The following is a 19,564-nucleotide window of genomic DNA, read 5'->3' as shown; positions in this document are numbered from 1 at the left end:
TTCTAATATCTGTGTAAAGTTTTTGACAATCTGTTTATATATGAATGTTTTTCAGAAAACGTGATCTGCATGAGTTGTTGCTTACGTCTAGAAAGATAATAAGCGCGTTCACAAATATTTTTGTATCAAATATTAAACTCTGAAAGATTAAAAAAAAATCACCATCAGTGTTTCATACCAGAAAAGTTTTATACCTTAGGGGTGAGTACGAACTAGACATAAAAATGACAGAACACGAATATTAACAATAACAGGAAAGACAATTCGAAGCTGTTTTCGAAATATATATGAGGGTGCGGGTCTGAATCGGTAGAAATCAATGAATTAGCTTACACTGGTCAATTCCTCTCTGATAACGAAAGCAAAGCATTATGTTTTAATGTCTGTTTAATATCGGCCGCTTTCGATGGATGCGAAAAGCAAAGCGCCTGTGTGCTGTGCGATGTCAGATCACGTTAGAGAGTTCCAGCTGGTTAAAATTTCAGGAGCCCTCCACTACGGCGTCTCTCATAGCCCGATTCACTTTGCGATGTTAAATCCCATAACCCTAACCCATATCTGACACGAAATCAGTTCTGGTGTACCACTTAGGGGGTTAAATTTAAATTTTACGAAGTGTACTCACGAAATTTTTATTTAAAAAAAAGCTACTGATTCCCGATATGCGATTATTCAAAGTTTAGCGAAGTTCGTTATAAGTATTTAGTCTAAGCGCTTTCACCTAATAATTCTTGAAACGCACAGCTAGATGACTTGGTAAGCATGCCTAGTGTGACACTGAAATCTATACAATTTAGTATTAGCTGTTCGAATGTCCAATCAAAAAAGCCCGGTGTTTCTGAGAGGCATTAAACCAGTTTTTGAATGTGGCAATGCGGTGTGGGACGCGTGATTCCGTTCTCTCAACGGTAGGGTCTAAGATTCATCGATGCGCACGCCCCCTCCGCCACGCGCTAGCATCAAGACTCCCTGGTAAGGCCCTCTGAGCAGCGTCACCGGGCGATAAATGGCGGGAATATTGTCAAAATGAATAACAGCGCATTTAATTGCCGCTATTCCCGTCGCTTCTGCGGCGCAACGAATTAATACTACTTATCGAAGCACATCAAAACATCTCTTCGAATCCTCTGAGTGCAACTTCTTTTTATACAATCCAAAACATTAAAATAAACTACGAACATCTTTCCCGGGGTGTGCCCTCATTTAGGTTGCGTTATGCGATGTTTTTGATTCTTAATAGCCGCAAAACCAGCCGTGAACAGAGTCAGGTGATGGTATGACAACATTTACACTGTGCAATTATTTTCACCGCAATCATTTCCTGCCTTCAGTGAGTGTATGTTACTTTTAGGTGGCGTTCAGAGACACTTCTCAGCAACATACCGTTTAACTAGCTGAGAGGCAACCAGTCAGGAGAAAGAAGTTGCAGGACCCTACCGTTGAGAGAACAGAATTACGCGTCTGGGACAGCTCGAACAATACACTTATATTGAGCATAAAGAAAACGAATACGAAGTTGTAAAGCCGAACTCCTCTTGCTACAATTCAGGAAGAGGGACAGTGTAAGGTCATTAAAGGCGAGCTCAACGGGGAACCACTTGCCTCTCGCCGAAGAAAGCTGGGGCTTAAACTATTATGTTCAATATGCTATATAAAAAAAAAAAAAGATGTTTATAGAAGCATATAATTGACGGAGAATTGCTATATTTCCCGGCGCAAAGACCAGTCTTAAATTTAGCGAATATCATACACAGACCGGCACTTATGTATACTTCTTTGTAAAATGGATTTCAGAGTGGAGCAGTTTGCTGCAATTTTTTCGAGCGGTGCGGGCTTGGCGTTGACTTGAGAATAAAGAAATGTAAGCCAGTTTAGTAAACACCTTTGACAACTGATCGAAAGGAGAAATGGCGACAAGTTGATAGAGGATAAAGCTAACATATCTTCTTGCTGTGAATATGTGAGGACAAAATTTGTTTGTTTTATTTACGTCGTGTATACAATTTTTTCTGCGCTGCATTCGGGGCTTGGGCCGGATTCATTTTCAGAACTGCGCGAATAAAACTGACAGAGAGAAGAAACACCCAAAATATAGAGAGCGCAGGCTGCCGAATTTTATTCGAGGGATAACAAGAAGTTTTTTGTACTCAGCAGCTACCACTTAACAAAATAAAACAGCGCAAAAGCAAAACACGAATGCGCTTATCTGCATAGTGCAGTTCCATTCACTACGTTATATCGGAAAAACCTGGGGCAGCACACAAGCAAAGTAAACTGGGAAAAAAAAAGTAATATCATCAGAGTGAAGTATGCCTACCCACGTGGCCTTGACCGCTAAAACACAGCTCTACGAGGGATAAGAAGAGTGAGAGAAGAGAAAAAACAAAGGTGAAACAATTAAAGCAGCTGACGATGTCACAGGAAAAAAGACAAGGAACCAGAAATAGAAAGTAGAAACATGTCTATGCATCATTGAACAACCAACAAAGAACATGGTAGAAGGAGATGAGACAACTAAAACGAAGCTAAAACCAACCCTACACCAAAAGAAAACGTAATGGTACTAAAATGAAACTTGGTGCGAACCAAAATAACGTAACTAATGCCTACCTGACTTACCTGGCAAATCGCGGTCGTGTTGCAGTGCCTTTCTATTGAAGCATGGACAGTTTTGACCTATGTACAGGGGTAATCACAAGTTCCCAGGCCACACGCTCTTCTTCTCAGCTATATAGTTGGCAGCTACGACAGCCCCAAGTCTCAAAATATCTGTGCAGGGTACAAGAAGCATTATTCTAACCTCCGAGATAATTGATTTATTTAATGGGATCTCAAGGGCCAGAATATGCCGAGTAGAAGCAGAACTTGAGGCCTGGGAACTTTTGACTACCCCTGTACGTACGTCCACCACAAGACTCCGGAACATAAAAAAAAACTTTGATTTAACCTACATCCTTGTTGACTACCTCCACTGCTCATCATTTGACCCAATCTAGCCACCTTACATGGCGCCGAAAGCATGAGACGAACGCTGTACTCGCCTGCCATTTTCTTCAGATTATGTGACACAAGATTATGTGTGCCATAAGACAGTGGTTCGCTTTCCTCTTCGGTCTCTAAGCAATTCACATTGCTCATCCTTTGAAGCAGACCATCGAAAACACAACCTGCTGCGCAGTTCCTCAATGGGCATGTTAAGTCTGTATTGCAATTTGCGCTAGGATTATTTTTCAAACGAAGAACCGCATGCAAAATGAATAATTGCGCTATTGGCCAATTTTAAACGAGCACTGTCATAAAGTAGAAACTGAATTTTTAATCTCATATTGTAGGACCAGCAGACATGGGGTCACGTGAAGTGCCAGTTGAACAGAACAAACTGAATTTGACTATCTTCAGGAAATTCATACGTCAAGTTAAGAATGTTTTCTTCAGATTTGAAAACATTCAAAACGTTGCTGATTCGGCCAAGCTATATTTAAGATTACAAGACAGTCCTTGGCATAACGAGAAAAGGCGCACCACATGAAGGTCAGCAAGGCGATGTTCCGTACACCGGTAAAATGAACCAAAAATATGATGCAACACTGGTGTAACAAAAGACGCGATGTACAGTACACACCCCTTTTCTGCACGTAAAACTACTTTGATTGAAAATCGCTGTCGAGCCGATGTAAAAGTCCAAAACTTCATGGCAGTGATCCATCGACATTCCAGCTGCGTTACGGAAGCTGCAATTACTTCGCCGTATTCTTCTACCTGTTGCCTGTGAGCTGCATACTTGGTTTCAGTTTGAATAGAGTAGAATGTCGGTGGGCAGGGCATGTAGTGCGAAGAGAGGGCAACCGATGTTCGCTACTGGTAACAAACTGGATTCCAAGGGAAGAGAAGCGTAACAGGGGGAGCAGAAAGTTAGGTGGGCGAATGAGGTTAAGAAGTTCTCAGGAGTCAAGTGAATGCAGCAACCACAGGAGAGGGCAAATTGGAGAAATATGGGAGAGGTCTTCGCCCTGCAGTGGGTATATTCTGGTTGATGATGATTAGGAGAATAGCATAAATCATGTATATCCACTGATAAGGCCTTGGTGGCAGAGGTCATGTCGTTCGCCAGAGAGACGAGAAGTGGTTTGGCGCTTCATACTAAAATCGGGTTCGGTTCCACTACTTTATTCAGATACTCTTTAGGAAATCGGATTTCAATGAATGGGTACCTTTCTTTTTCTTTTTTTAAAACTATCGCGCAAAAGGCGCAATCTGCCTTACGACCTCTGCCTGTGAAGAACGCGTGCACGAGCCCATTCCAGCCCTTCTTGATATTTTTTGCAAGGAAATCAAAATGAATGTTCCTGAAAGATTTCTAGCTCCTTCGTTACCTATTCGCGCAAAATTTGATCTGGTGAAAATGCTTGATTATAGTCATGCATTGCTTTTTCTTTGAGCATAAAATGCTGGCATAACAACACAGTCGCCTCCGTTATCAGCATAGGTGATTGCAGGGCCATTGTCTTTCAAAACACTGATACTTTTCTTTGGAGCGGACATTTTATGGCTGTTTACGTAGTGTGCGTATGAGGTAGTCCACGCCGTCATCAATGACACGTCCCTTCTGCTGATCGCTTGCGCTACGAGAAATTTGCCGCACGGTTGCCAAATTTGCGACCTCTCAGACTTTGGGTCAAAGGAGACCTTCGGTCCTTACGCCAGAACACTTAGTATGTTATCGTGGTTGATGGCATCTTGTATCTAGATAGTGCTGGTTTTTTAGCTGGCACGGGTCTCGAGAGGAGGCGTCATCCTAACTTGATGTCATACCCTAACTTGGTGCCATAAAGCTTAGCCGGAACATTCAGCCATGGTTTTCAGTTCCGCAAAGCGACGGTTTGCAACGAAGGGGCTGGAACCTTCGTAGCATAGTTTAAAGCTTGCATACAGCCATCAATTTTTGTGAAAACAGCGCATTCTTGCAATGACATTAGGTTTTGTTTGTTTAATAAGAAAGCAGCAGGAAGACACGAATAATACGAATAGCAATTTGCAATTTGGGCCTGCAATTTGGGCATGTCCTTAAGATTTTTTTATGGATTCAGCACTACAACTCGCATTCTCGCAAATATCAGACGGGTGAAGCACATTTGACTTTTGACCTTTCCGAAGGGATTTAAGTGTCCGCAGAAACATGCGCGACAGGTGCTGCGCCTTTCATTTCCTGTAAACCAATAATAAAATTCCGGTGAACTTTGATGCGTTCAACGGAACGCTGGCTGTGTTCAACAAGCGGCGCGCGATGTACCGTGTGCAGCAGCAACACTCAGGCTTTCGCAAAAAGTGTGATTAGCATCCAACGCCATCGCTAATAAAACATTAATTTAAGAAGGTCATAACTGTAAAGCACATCCAATGAGGGTCTGGAAGCATGGCCGCCTGATTAGTAGAGCAAAATAACATTTAATAATTGAGACACAGCAAACACAATCCTGTGAAACCACCCTGCTGCTATATTCCTTGATTAACTCAGTTGAACCATCTGTATTTTTTCCCATTACATGAAAGGAACACCACTAATACTAGGCGGTTGGCGAGGATTATGTGAACGCAGCTGTCATAGGACCGGACTAATTGGACAGGTTTTGGAGAAGCTTTTGACATCCAGTTGGCGTAGTCAGGCTGGTGATGACCACTATTATTGGACTTTCCGTTTTTACTCAGAAACACAGGGTCTTGTCCGCGGCAAGCATTACTTATGAAAAATGTTAGCTAGGAAGCATGGGGCAAGGAGACGATCATATAGCAAAGCGGTAATTATAACAAGCAAGCTTGTGCTGATCATGCCCGTGCGAAGCTCACTCGAGAACTCTAATAAAACAATTCTGAGGACGTTAGGGTTTGCCTTATCTGCGCTTTCCATCCTCAGGCTAGTTAGCTCTGCAAGATTCCTCTAATTGTAATATATTTGACTACATTCGCCTTTCTAGTGATATTTTCCCCTCGGCTAATAATAATTGGTTCAGAGGAAAGGAACGGCGCAGTACCTGTCACACTTGCTCTGTGGACGCCTGAACCGCGCCGTAAGGGAAGAGAATGATTGAAAAAAAACATCTCTTGCTCTTTCAAGCAAACAGATATCTTTCTTGAGTGACTTTTTGCACAGCAGGTGAACCCAGGGGTTGTTTCACGTGATTGTTTCGTTTTTGTTATATTTGTTTTTATCTAGGCCTTGGAGTAAATGCTTAGGCATAGTTGTGAGTCAGCGCTTCTACTGTGGCTTCCTTGTATCTTGTCCTGTGTCTTCTTATTCAAGCTGTTTAAATTAATAATGGATGTTTCCCAGCTCGCCCAACAAAGTACCTTGGTAAACGTTCATCATGAGCTTTCTCAAGTATGTGGCTTCCATGCCACAAACTGTATTTTTTTCTCTGCTGTGAACTCTTACCGGTCTCATCAGTGTCTTGTAAACGTGTTCCTTCAGCCGAAGAGGCAGCCTCCCGTTTCATGGCAGTACTGGCATGTCTCTCCTTCCTCGCTTACAACAGCAATCGAAAAGCTCCAATGTACCTGAAGTTGCTCTCTTTTTTCTCACGGCGCTGTTCTCCATTTTGGAATACCCGTCCACAGATTCGCTTCGCCGCCTGGACGTATTTTCCGCATTCTTTATGCTAGGTTTCTTTCCATTCTCAGCTTCTACTCGGCTTCTTATGGCCAATTTCTCGTTACCCTTCTCCATTTCTCCAGTTCTTTCACCAGTTCGTACCCCGGTACATCTTTCGATTCGGCCAAAATATGAAATTATCAGCAAACAGCATTGTTGAAGGAGCTCTTTGCCTTCCCTCGGATTTCAGCGCTTTCATCAGGGGGCTCCTTTAGTTTATGCGCTTAACCATCGCTCATCCGCTCTTCTGATTAAATGACTTGCCTACGTTAATTTGCTCTTCTTGTTTACACAGAGCACATCACTAATTATGTCCCACAAGACGCACTATATGGCATCAGAGTCAGCGGGGCTGCACTTCATCATGATCATCATCGTCATCATCATTAGCCTGACTATACCCAATGCAGGGTGAAAGCCTTTCCCATATTTCTCCACTTAACCCGGTTCTGTGCTAGCTGCATCCACTTGACCCCTGCGAACTTCTTAATCTCATCCGCCCACCTAACTTTCTGCCTCCCCCTGCTACGCTTTCCTTCCCTTGGAATCCAGTTTGTTACCCTAAGCGACCATCGGTTATCCTCTCTTCGCACTACATGTCCTGCCCATGTCCATTTCTTCTTCTTAATTTCCACTAGAATGTCGGTAACTTGAGTTATTTCTCTGACCCACTCTGCACGCTTTCTATCCCTTAATGTTACCCCTACCATTTTTCGTTCCATAGCCCTCTGGGTTGTCCTCAACTTAAGTAGAACTCTCTTGGTTAGCCTCCACGTTTCAGCCCCATAGGTGAGTACAGGCAAGATGCAACTGTTGTATACTTTCCTCTTGAGCGATACCGGTAAGCTGCTAGTCATAATCTGCGAGTGCTTGCCAAATGCGCTCCATCCCAATCTTATTCTTCTTGATATTTCCTTTTCATGGTCCGGGTGTGCGGTTACTATCTGTCCTAAGTAGACATATTCGCCTACTATTTCCAGTACTTCGCTACCTAATGTAAACTGCTGTTCCTTCCCGAGGCTGTTGAACATTACCTTAGTCTTCTGCATATTGATTTTCAAGCCTACCTTTCTACTTTTTCTGTCTAGGTCATCAATCATTATTTGCAGTTCACCCCCCGAGTTGCTTAGCAAGGCAATGTCATCAGCAAATCGCAGATTACTGAGGTATTCTCCATCTACCCTTATCCCTAACTGCTCCCATTCAAAGTCTCTGAATACTTCCTCTAAACAAGCTGTGAATAGTACTGGTGAGATTGTGTCTCCTTGCCTAACACCTTTCTTTATGGGAATTTTGTTGCTTTCTTTATGTAGAACTATGGTTGCTGTGCAGCCACTATATATATCTTCCAGCACTTTCACGTACGGCTCGTCTACCCCCTGATTTCGCAATGCCTGCATCACCGCCGAGGTTTCAACTGAGTCAAATGCTTTTTCGTAATCAATGAATGCTATGTATAAGGGCTGGTTATATTCCGACCATTTTTCTATCACCTGATTGATGGTATGGATATGATCGATAGTAGAGTACCGTTTCCGAAACCCTGCTTGATCCTTTGCTTGATTGCAGTCTAAGGTTGTCCTGATTCTATTAGCGATTACCTTAGTAAATACCTTATAAGTAACAGAGAGTAAGCTGATTGGTCTGTAATTTTTAAGGTCCTTAGTGTCCCCTTTCTTATCAGCTGCTTTTAGTCACGCCAAAAGCATATTACTGGCTTCGATGGCGGAAAATGTTCAACATAACATTTTTTCCTTTTTATCATGCGACAGAAAGCACCACCATGCTAGGGCCTGTGATGAAGCCGGTGTGCTGGATCAACATGCTTCTCGGCACCTACGCTTCGATAGCTGTGACGAAAGAAACAGCGAAGGTGATCGAACTGAGAAAGAGACATCCCGAAGTAAGTGCCTCAATATGAGTTCAACTTTAAACGAGATTCTTCAATTACCTATCGCATTTACTAATCTGATAAAAAAATTAAGCTAGGGGAAGCTTTTCACAACAAAGTAAGAAAGAGAGTCGAATTCGCGCAAGTGGTTCATTGCCTTTCAATCCTTTTAACTTTCATTGTAAGCGGTAGCACAATGGGAAGAAAGACCAGACCAACTGCCACGCATGCGTTAATTCCAGTTTTTGAGCATAAAATGCAGTGAAAAGTCCTCTTGTGCATTGCATAAAATTTTTGGTACTTAATTATTTCGGCAGAATGGTCACATGGTGAAGCCACCACATATAATATTTATTTATTTATTTATTTATTTATTTATTTATTTATTTATTTATTTATTTATTTATTTATTTATTTATTTATTTATTTATTTATTTATTTATTTATTTATTTATTTATTTATTTATTTAATTTATTTATTTATTTATTTGAAATATAAAGGCACAGTAGGACATTACATATGGAGGGATATGGAAGCAAAGCAAGGTAAAACACAACAAGGTAGGAGATGATGTTACGAGGGTACGGGTAAGAAATGGCTTGGCAAGTAATCTTTACACAAAACTAGGAAAAGTAAGCAGGCAAACAATATTTCAAATTAATAACAGAGGTATGAAAAGAGACACACATGCAACGATTTCGGACAACAAGATTTTAAAAGCATGTAACAGTGCATGTCTGAAACTACAAAAACAGATCATGAATGCCGAATACAAAAGCAGAATAGGATGGTACAAAATATATTTGCCAACTCACCGACTCAACCACACAGGAGTCCCTGAAAGAAGCAAGAAAAAAAATGCATACATGTAACGACGAAACCACACAGTTCGACTTCAATGCGTCTAGAAAACTAGCAACGCTGCTTGGAACGTTGGTAACTCTATCAGAACAGCGATATTAGACGGCAACTCATTCCATTCATTTATTGCCAATGTTAGTTGTGATTTTTTGTATTTTTGTTCGTGCGAAAATTGGGCAGATTTTGTTTGTGTGATCAAGGCAAAATGGGACGTGAGAAGCAGGAAAAAGATGGGAGCGCGCAAATTCTTAATCGCTATGGAATAAGGGTTGAAAATATATAATTGCGCAAATTGCATTCGGGAAGCGAGCAATGGTGAGTGCAAAATTTCTTTGATTGGTGATATGCTCCGAAATCTTTAGGATGGTGGTGTAATGAACCTAGTTGCTTTGTTATGACAGATCACAGGAAAGCCTCTCGAACGCCCGTCCCGAACCCCACGAAAATTTAAGAAGACAGAAAACATTCCGAGAGCACTGAAGATTCTGCACTGGAGAAATCAGTAACCCTGGGCGCTGCTGCTGCTCACGGTATATCGCGTGCCCTTTGTAGATATTTCACACTGCGCAAATTGCGATACAAGCTACATCGTTGACGACATTGTGCAGCAAGCTGCACATATTCTATCATTTTTTTAAGGTGAAAGCATTTCTAGTCTCATGATGAAAATCTCGCGTCGGCGAAATTTGTCAGCCAGATGTATTAGCGAGATTCTGCGAGTGACAAATACTGCGCCTTTTTATATAGCGCCGTTGAACTCTGATACGTTCAACGGAACGCTGGTTGTGTCCGACAAGGGGCTTGCGATTTATCGTGTACAGCGGAAACATTCCTTTACTCTAGATTCGGCAGCGCTCCCGGAAGTTTTTTCTATTTTTCTTCGACAAAACGACACTTTACACAATTTCTGATCATTTTTCACCCGCTTAATCGCCTCATTTTTCGCTCATCTTGTAATACGTCCAGTTCCGTTTTTTTTTTTTTCGGCTCATTCATGTCGGTAACGTCACTTTTGATTTTTCGGCTCATTCACATCGAAACGCGTCTACTTCCGCTTTTGTGACTTCACAACATGACGTCACATTCCGACGTCGACATAACTCACTATTCTGACGGCCTCATAGGTCACATGACCCAAAGTGAGGTACCACGTGACTGGAAGTAAGGTTTCATGCGATCACTTTGGACATCGCCGTTACTCCAGTTGGCTATTTCGACGACCGATTGACTTAACTGGCTCTAATTAACTAATTACTCCACATGCACCAAATGTTTTCCCTACACCATTCACTTTTTCTTATCACTCTTCACTACGACGCAATCATGCCGACAAAGATCTGGTGTCAAACTCCTCAAACATAGAATGGTTACGCATTGAACGTAAACTAATAAAAGGTGAAGCCTGTAAAACCGCTTAGTCTTTGAGGCGGAGATAATAGTGACAGCAGGAAGATTCATGTCGGAACCAAAAAGCCTGGCTCTTACTTTATAGAGATCAGAACAGGCAGCTAGAACACTTATAAGTAGTCATCGTAGTATATCTCAGTCGCTTGAGGGATATCACTACTGTTTTGTTTATATGTTCTAAAGCACTTCGCATTTGTCGAACCATACAATCGAGCTGCAGTTCAGGCAAAGGATGGTAAGGCATCCCGCTGCAGCATTTTTGACATTGTTAACTATCTGATTAATCCATTCTGCTTGTGAAAGCCATGTTGTCCAAAGTATAAGTCCTGGTGCTATTTATTTTGTCTGGTCTTATCACGCACAGTTATGAAACGTAAAATGTACCATTGTTGTAAGCTTTCATATGCTTTAGTTAAATATCAGCTGATGCTAGTATAACACCTAGTTTTGCCATGATGACTGTATTACGATTTAAATTGCTTTTTACAGTTGCGAAAGCCCGACGTTCTCCAGAATTTGCTGGATGCCGAATATCAGGAGGAAGACAACGCTATAAAAAGTGGAAATACGGCTGGTAAGATTACTCAGAAACTCAGGGAAGGGCAAGATCTATGGTCCTCACGACAGCAGCGTCGACATATTTTGACATCCTAAGAGTACACACTTGTCTTTTATGAAATTTGTAAACTGCACGCGGCCTATATGCTATTGAAAGTCAGAAACACTGACCATGCTACCTGCAAAAGTGATATTTTCAAGAGCATGTAATGATTGGGGTGTTGTGTGGCGCCTTCCTAGTCTGGCTGTTTCTTGTAGTTCACCTTTCTGCAGCAAACGACTAGGTAGTAACAGGTTTCTTTTACTTCGCCGTGCAGGGATGTGTAATTTTGTGATAAATATATGCTTTCGGGTGAAGATGTATTTCAATATTACAGGGCAAAACTTGTTGCACGTTTCTGGGACCATAGAGGCCCGAAGCAATACCACGAGTAAAACTCATAGTGGAACAACAGTTGGACCTACCGCCGCCATTTTTTGTGAAAGCCCATGAAAACATGCACACTTTAGAAGTGGGTTTCAATAGAGAGGTTTAGTCGAGTGTACGCAGTAAGCGACCGTCCGTATTCACTGCTTTGCGTGCGCTCTTAATGTCGCGAACACGGCACATTTAGTTGGCCGTGCCCAACGTTCTTAGATAGAGACAGTTGGAAAACTACGCGGTGCGAAGCGGTTTAAAACGATCGCCGGTCCGGCGTGAGTTGATCGCAAAGTGATCGCAGCGCCCCTCTCCCTTGCTATGGTAGATGGGTGAATCAGTTGAGCTAATACACATGCTGAAATTTTAAAGTACTACTAACCCTCTTCTTTCAGCAATCCAGCACAAAATAAAATTGCGTTTGCGTTTTCTAAACACATCTTTGTATGACTAAAACGCCACCGTGTTTTCAGAAGTATCTCAAAGGCAGTAGACGACACGCTTGAGCAGCGTCTGTAACCTCCTTGCTTCAGACGGCTCAGTAGACGTGGTGGCTTTCATGTGCGTACAAAAGTGTGTTAAAAATTGCAACGCAATTTATTTTCTGTTGCATTGCTGAAAGAAGAGGGTTAGTAGTATATTAAAATTTCCACCTGTTTATTAGCTTGATGGCCTCACCCAGAGGAATCGCCCACAACTGGCGCCCAACGTGGCGCGCCAGTTGTGGGCAATTCCTCTGCCCAAGCGATGCACAAGACAAACACAAAGCGGGCCGTGTAATAAACATCTTTAACCTCACGTCCGAAAGTCCATTGTGGTGCGGGAGGTCATCGGGGTCGTCGTCTCGGAGGGAAGGCAGCGATCAGCCAGGAGCGAAAAGCAGGAGCGAATAGAGCGAGACGACGGCGTGCGCCTTCCTTTATACCCTCGTGCGGGACCGGTTATCCCGGGAACGAGCGGGGAGAGGGAAGGGTTAGGCGGCGGCGCATCGGTAGCCGCGGGAACTTTGAATGTAGCTGGCGCGGTCCCCACAATATAAAGACCGTGTACAGTTACAAGCAAGCTCTATGCGCATGTTAACGTATTCCTTAACATCTAAAACGAAGCGGTTGCCACATGGACAAGAACTGCTGTTTGACACTGAAGATCTTGTCCTAATAGAACAAGAAACAATAGGAGCGGATATCACATGGAATATAAATTCTTGGACTTTGTGTTTGCAACAAGAATGCCAAGTTGATCAAATATGAAAGCCAATGCAATGTTAGGCGTGACTTCAGCGCATGTCATCTGTTTATAATAAGCTATTTGCGAGGTTAGTTTCCAACATTGAGGAATTTAGGAAAGCTCACCCTGCATTATTGGGTTTTACAGGTGACACATCGAAGAGCCGTGCGATGACCACACAAGAAGTGCTTGTGAATGCTGGCGCCTTGTTCGTGGCAGGGTAAGAAAGCCAACGTTGAAATGAAATCACTAAAAAATTATCTGGTAACACTTTTGCCTGCTCGTTTCAGCAGCCTCCTCTCTAAATAAGAACGCTGAAGCTTATAAAGCAATTTGAATTGCATAAAGTATACTGCGTTTATTAAATGAGCTACAATTTCTTGCTTGAGTGTACTGTGATTCAAAAATTAACCTCGCAATGTTCTGCTCTGTCGGCTTTACTCTATTTACATATACAGACTCGATACTTATCGGTCATCGTTTTTTGTGTACTTTCGCTTTTACTCATGTCCTGTTCTACTAAAACAATATGGCTTAAAATCAGTGCGCATATATTTTATATCAATTGAGATTCATTGCTGACGATGAATATTTCCTTGTGTGTCAATGAAACTCCCAAATTGAGTTTAAAGGCAGTCATATCCCTAGCATACATAAAAACTGAACTTCTTGATGCCACAGCGCACCAATATAGCGTGCTATCATCGAACGGAAAAAAATAACGCTCCCTAATTTCATGCTAACAATGCTGATTTTGCCAATTATGGCAGGCACGAATCGAAAAAGTGTCCTCTGATAACAGTACATACAATCATGGCTGCAAGATATGAGCGATTTTTTAGCAATTGGAGTCTTTATTGGAAATTTCCTGCAGCATGAAGTGTGCGAATGTGTCTTGGGGGTCTCTTTAGCACCACACTACACTTCAAAGTTTCCAACAGTAGAAAAATAACAAAAATCATACTGCCGCAGATGACTAACGTGCTTGAAACATCAGAAAAGGTTAACTGTCATTTTTAAAAACGATGTAGAAACTAGGCATTAAAAGGCAGTCTATGTTAACTATGTTACTAGAGACTAAAAAAGAGGTAAACTGATTCTGTTTTAAATGTAGACACTCATTTGCAGATACAAAACAACAGCAACGGCATGAAGTTACATTACGTACCTTTTGGCTAAACACCCGGAGGTTCAAGCTCGAGTTCGAAAAGAAGTCTGCGATGCTGTTTCCAGCAATTCAAGTAGTAACATATTTTAAGCACCTGCATTCTAGATAATGATGCGTTACGTTGCCATTGTTCTAACTCATGTTTGATGCATGCATCATTCATACATTCTGTAATCCTAAGGGCGTCCTGCTTGAAAGCACTGTCTTTTTGTCATCGTGAGAGGACATGAACCGAAATGACTATTTTCTTCATTAAAATTGAGGGCATAATCAGCTGATGTAGGATGCGGTGCTGAACAACCAGTCTAGAAAGCGTTTCCTGTACAGCACCTGGTAGTATTTCCTGCTTTCCTTATTTTTTAATATCTTGACTTGATCAAAGCTGTAAAGGCAGCTTGCATGCAACAAAGGTTAACTCTGCAATTATAGAAATTGTGGCAGTGCACGTCTTAAGATTTTTTTATTTACTGGGAATCTGCTGAATTGTGTCAATGTATTAAAAGGAAAGAGTTACGTGTATAGGGATAAATATTTGACAATTCTAGAGCTCAGGCGATAAGGAAAAAAAATTGGAGGCAGAAGGGGGCTGTGCTGTGAAAGTGCGCTGCTCACTTCTGAACTGCGGCTTTGCTAGGCGGTGTGTTTCAATATCATTTGCAATCCGTCTTGTAAATGACGTCTTCAAGAGCATGTTATGTACACAAGATGCATCCTCCTTCCGTTGTACATGTCTACATAACACTCCAGGCTGTCTTTTTAAATATTTTGGATTTAGAGCATCCCTTATGGTAAAAAATATATCCGGCACTGGCGCGTTGAGCCTGCACCTTTCAGGCTTCTTGCAGACAGACAAAGTGCACCTCCAATCTACAAGCTTTCACCCGCTACCATAACGGGCATGCAGAAATGGATCCTCCAAAAGTCTTCACTCATTCCCGACCACAACACCACTAGAAGCTTCCCAATTCCAGAAAAGCGTGCTGAAAAAAGCATGGATTCAACTATTCAAATGGATTGTCTAGACGTTTAAGGTGTGTCATATAGGCAGTGGAAACGCGAGGCAGACTGTAACGCTAACGACAATACACCGCCGCATGAACCGCATTGAGCGCCCACGATATTTTCTTCTATCTCTTGCATTTTCTTGATTTTCAAATATAGGAAGACATGGATTATGAAGCCTTGACGAGGAAAATGCCTTATTTAGGACAAGTCGTCAACGAAGCTCTGCGCATATACCCGGTTGCGACATTGTGAGTATCGTCCTCGCGTGTTCCTCACGATGAATGCATTAGAGTCCCATCGACTTTCCTATTGCTCGTATCTACTTTCTATCACTCCCGAATAGGTTTTCAACGAGAAGGGCTGTCAATGACTTCGAATACAATGGCGTAAAGTACAAGTCCGGGACGTGCATTATGTCACCAACGCTGCAGATCCACAGGGACGCTCGATACTGGTCACACCCGCTGACCTTCAACCCGGACAGGTACGACGCACGGCGCACGTCACAGCGATGTGCCTCTTTTAGGACTATTCAGCCGGTGATTAGGAAATGAAACCGCTTTTGGGGCAATACGAAACGCATACGAGAAACTGACTTGTCTACTACATTGAGAGTGGATGCTGTAAGTGGTGAGAAATGTAATATGTTCTTGAGATCGGGTTCCGCCATTTGCGCAAGAAAAGAGTGATTGTAGATGTATGGAACAGACATTTTCTCCATGAATATAAACTCACTCCGGTGAAGCGTACCTTCAATCCAGTGAAAAACGAAATTAACAGAAAAAGGTTTTGTAGTCCCACTATTATTTTCGCGCCAGTTTTAAGCGCCTACGTCTAGGGACAAAAGAAAGTATTATAAGGACAACAAAATGTTCACCACAGCAAACACTACACATATATATAGAGTACACAAAATTACCATGGAATAAACTGCAGAAATAAAAACGTTCAAAATGGGAACTAAAAGTCTGACGTTACAAGAGAACTGCACATTATCTTGCTACGTTGTTGTGCTGTTTATTCGACAGGGATGTAAAATTTCTGTCTTTGCACGACAGATTCGCCCCCGAAAAAATAGGTAGCTTCCACAAGATGGCGCACCAACCCTTCGGAGTTGGACCCCGAAACTGCGTCGGGATGCGAATGGCCACGATGGAAATCAACTGCACGATTGCCCGGCTGGTTCAGCGTTTTCACCTGGAACTGGGACCTTCGCAAGGAGAGGTACGTGAACCACTCAGAAATTCAGGCCAAAATATTTTAACAAATAGTCGGCCCGTAACGGAGATTTGAGAAAATTATCTATGTGATTGTTTACTTGTATGTAAGTGTGAATTGCATTTCGGAAAAGTGCTAGATCTTCTAGGACGTCTCATTAGGTTGAGTGCCACTGATGCAGCAGCCCCCTTCTTTATCTGCTTAATATGCGTGCGCCTTCGTCCGCTTTTCTTCTTCGAGTCAGGCATTTCCTGGAATATTTTTCAGTTTGGGGAGCCTGTGTCATTACCGCTTTTGGTGGCGCACATTTGACAGGCATTGTGTTTGCTTTAGACATATTTCACAGCGCTCCTTAGTTTAAGCGGTTTTTTACCACTTATGAGGGGTCCTCTACGCTTCATGAACTCAAGAAAATGAGCAACGTCGTTTTCGAACCATCTTTATCTTCTCCTTTGATAAGGAGGCACAATTTCCTACATGAACTTATTTGTATGCATCTGCTGTCGAGAATTCTCGCTAATATTCGGGATACAGTGGTCTACACTGGAACGGTATGAATCACATAATTATTTATATTTTTCAAAGTACTCTTTCACCTGCGCTCGTTTTGTGTTTTGCACACACTGTCTCAATGCTCTAAATGGCTTGAGAAGAAAATACTAAAATGTAACCGCTCTGCAGAACAACAGCTCGTCTTGTTCCCTCAATACGCTTTGCCGCTATGGACTTGGGGCCACCCGAGCCACCGGAAATGAGCTACTGCACAAGCACAGAGGGAGTCTTTGTTCAGCAGAGCAAATTCCCATGCCATGTATAATGATGAATGAAGGTAGCACAGCGCATACCTGCATAAAAGTATGCTCCGAGAGAGTCATCACAAAGCGCTCCTTAGTAAGGCGTACATATTCAGAAGAAAGTATAACACTCAACTATCTACTTCAATGTAATCTGCTGTCTTTGTCAAAAGTTCGGAGCCGAGGGGATTTCATTACGATTCATCCCATGGGTCCGTAATTCCACTCTCTTTTCGATACCTCCCAAATGTAAGAATATATTTCGTCCTGTCTTCTTTGGCTGGTAGGGCTTCCACGAATGCTTACCCGGCCACACCACTTGGCTTTTAAGGGAACCCCCTGAACTCTACACTTTTGTCAAAGGTTGTTCATAAGCATTCGACGACAATTTGGCAGAGAAAACAACCGCGAAATATTTGCAATTGGTCGTTTTGACTCTCAACAGTGCTACGATAAGAAAAGTGTTGCGTCGCTCTGTTGCCATTGTTTTTAGAGAGAGCGACACAGTTCAGGGGTTTGTGCATGTTATGCTTCATTGCAAAGAATCCCTAAAATATTTCCGCTAGCATTCAGAACGGTGGAGTAAATGCCAATCAAATCCCTCAAGAAGAGAAAAAGTCTGCACAGGCACTTAGCACAACCTACATGTATGATGGCGAAGCTGGCTCACCGGATGCACTGCCACGGTGCTTGTTCCCCACAATTCCTCCTGCGGCGCGCGCCACCGCGTTATCGGTAGCGCAATGCCATTTCTACTATTTCTGCTTCTATTGCGGCGCCCTCTTCACTCATCCTCTTCCTCTGCCGACATCCGCCGCACTTGGTCAAGTGATATGTTGAGGTGATAATTGTATACAGTTGTACTGTACGTCGCCAGTTCGAACATCTATCGCTAACTGGCCCCCAGCTTAACTAGTAGATGCGTGATGAATGGGGAAAGAAGTGTATGCCACCGGCCCACAACGCTGCCACGGAATGACTGCCCTAATTTTGGTATGAAAGAATGGAAATCTGGTGCCACATAGAGGCCCGTTAGTGATGCCGCATGCCGACGCCATCTTTTTGTGCTCCGGCGTTTGTTGACACCGCCAACCACAACAAGATGGCCCCATCGGGGCCATCTTGGCCCCGATGCTACAACGCTACAACGCTACAACCACAACAGATGGCCCCAATGCTACAACGCACGGGAACGCGCCTATTCGAACAGGCCTGCATCGACCTCGTCTCCCTGGAAGAGCAGGAGTGTCTGTGGCGTTGGAGCACCCATTTCATTACTGTGAGAAGTGGCCGTGTGACAGTTGTTGTTGTTGTTGTTGTTGTTGTTGTTGTTGTTGTTGTTGTTGTTGTTGTTGTTGTTGTTGTTGTTGTTGTTGTTGTTGTTGTTGTTGTTGTTGTTGTTGTTGTTGTTGTTGTTGTTGTTGTTGTTGTTGTTGTTGTTGTTGTTGTTGTTGTTGCAACTGTATGAAGAAGGAAAAGGAAATGGCTGCTGCGATATTAATGGTATGATGTGAGCAGCGCGTGTGAGGCGCGTTACTTGCTTCCTCCGCATACCGCGCAAAACCCGGGATGTTAGTGACTGCGCCGGATTTCCTCGTGTTGTATGTGTTTGACTCTGCTTGGCGATGGTAGTTGTATTTATGTCCTATTTGGTTGTTTTAATGAGGGAAGACAGTCCCTTGTAAGTTTCTTTAAGTACAATTTTCTTTACATAGCAAGAACAACCCCAGGCGGACTTTCACCTAGTGGTGCTGTTAATGATTTTGCCTTAAAATTCGCTGACGGCGTCATGAGTGATGCCACTCCGGCTTTCTACTCCTCTTCACCAACACTATAATTGCGTCGGAAGATGGCAACGCACAACACACCATGGAATTTTCTATTAAGGATTCTGGTCTTCCTCCCTTAAAGAAATAGCTAAACCCGAGCATGCATTTGATCAGTGTACTCTTGTCTAATTCTTAAACATTTTATGTTGTCTTGAAATATTATTTGGTGGCTACATCCTTGATAACGTTTTAAGATGGGATAGCGTTTCCTTGGCATTGCTTTGTCCGAACACTACTTCACTCCTGCAAAAAATAAACGGTTCATTTATCGAAGTAAGAGAAGCAATTCGAGCAGCTGCGATTGATAATGTTATTGCTTTAGTTTATAAGCGAATATTCGTTCGGATCCCTGCTTTTTTTTTTCTCATTAGTTCATGCTGGTTTGCAGGGTTTCCTCCGCATTGGTTCTTGTGCTGTGGTCTCAAAACCCATGGTTGGCCCTTGGATTGTATTTCGCCGGCTCTGAATTTCGAATGAGGACGGGAAAGCGAGCTGCATACTTGACGACCAACAACAGTGTCGCTATCGGCCAAGAAGAAGT

The 19,564-nt window shown here is 42.7% G+C and overlaps 1 pseudogene; it reads left to right on the top strand.

The window, feature by feature from the left end:
- The window catches only part of LOC146191414 (cytochrome P450 3A14-like), a 31,139-nt pseudogene extending 11,575 nt beyond the window's left edge, over nucleotides 1-19,564 (top strand).

Source organism: Amblyomma maculatum, chromosome 4 (assembly GCF_055883805.1).
Source record: "Amblyomma maculatum isolate TAMU_Amacu chromosome 4, ASM5588380v1, whole genome shotgun sequence".
Lineage (NCBI taxonomy): Eukaryota > Metazoa > Arthropoda > Arachnida > Ixodida > Ixodidae > Amblyomma > Amblyomma maculatum.
The sequence above is the reverse complement of the archived record's forward strand: the minus strand, read 5'-3'. Positions and strand labels throughout refer to the sequence as shown.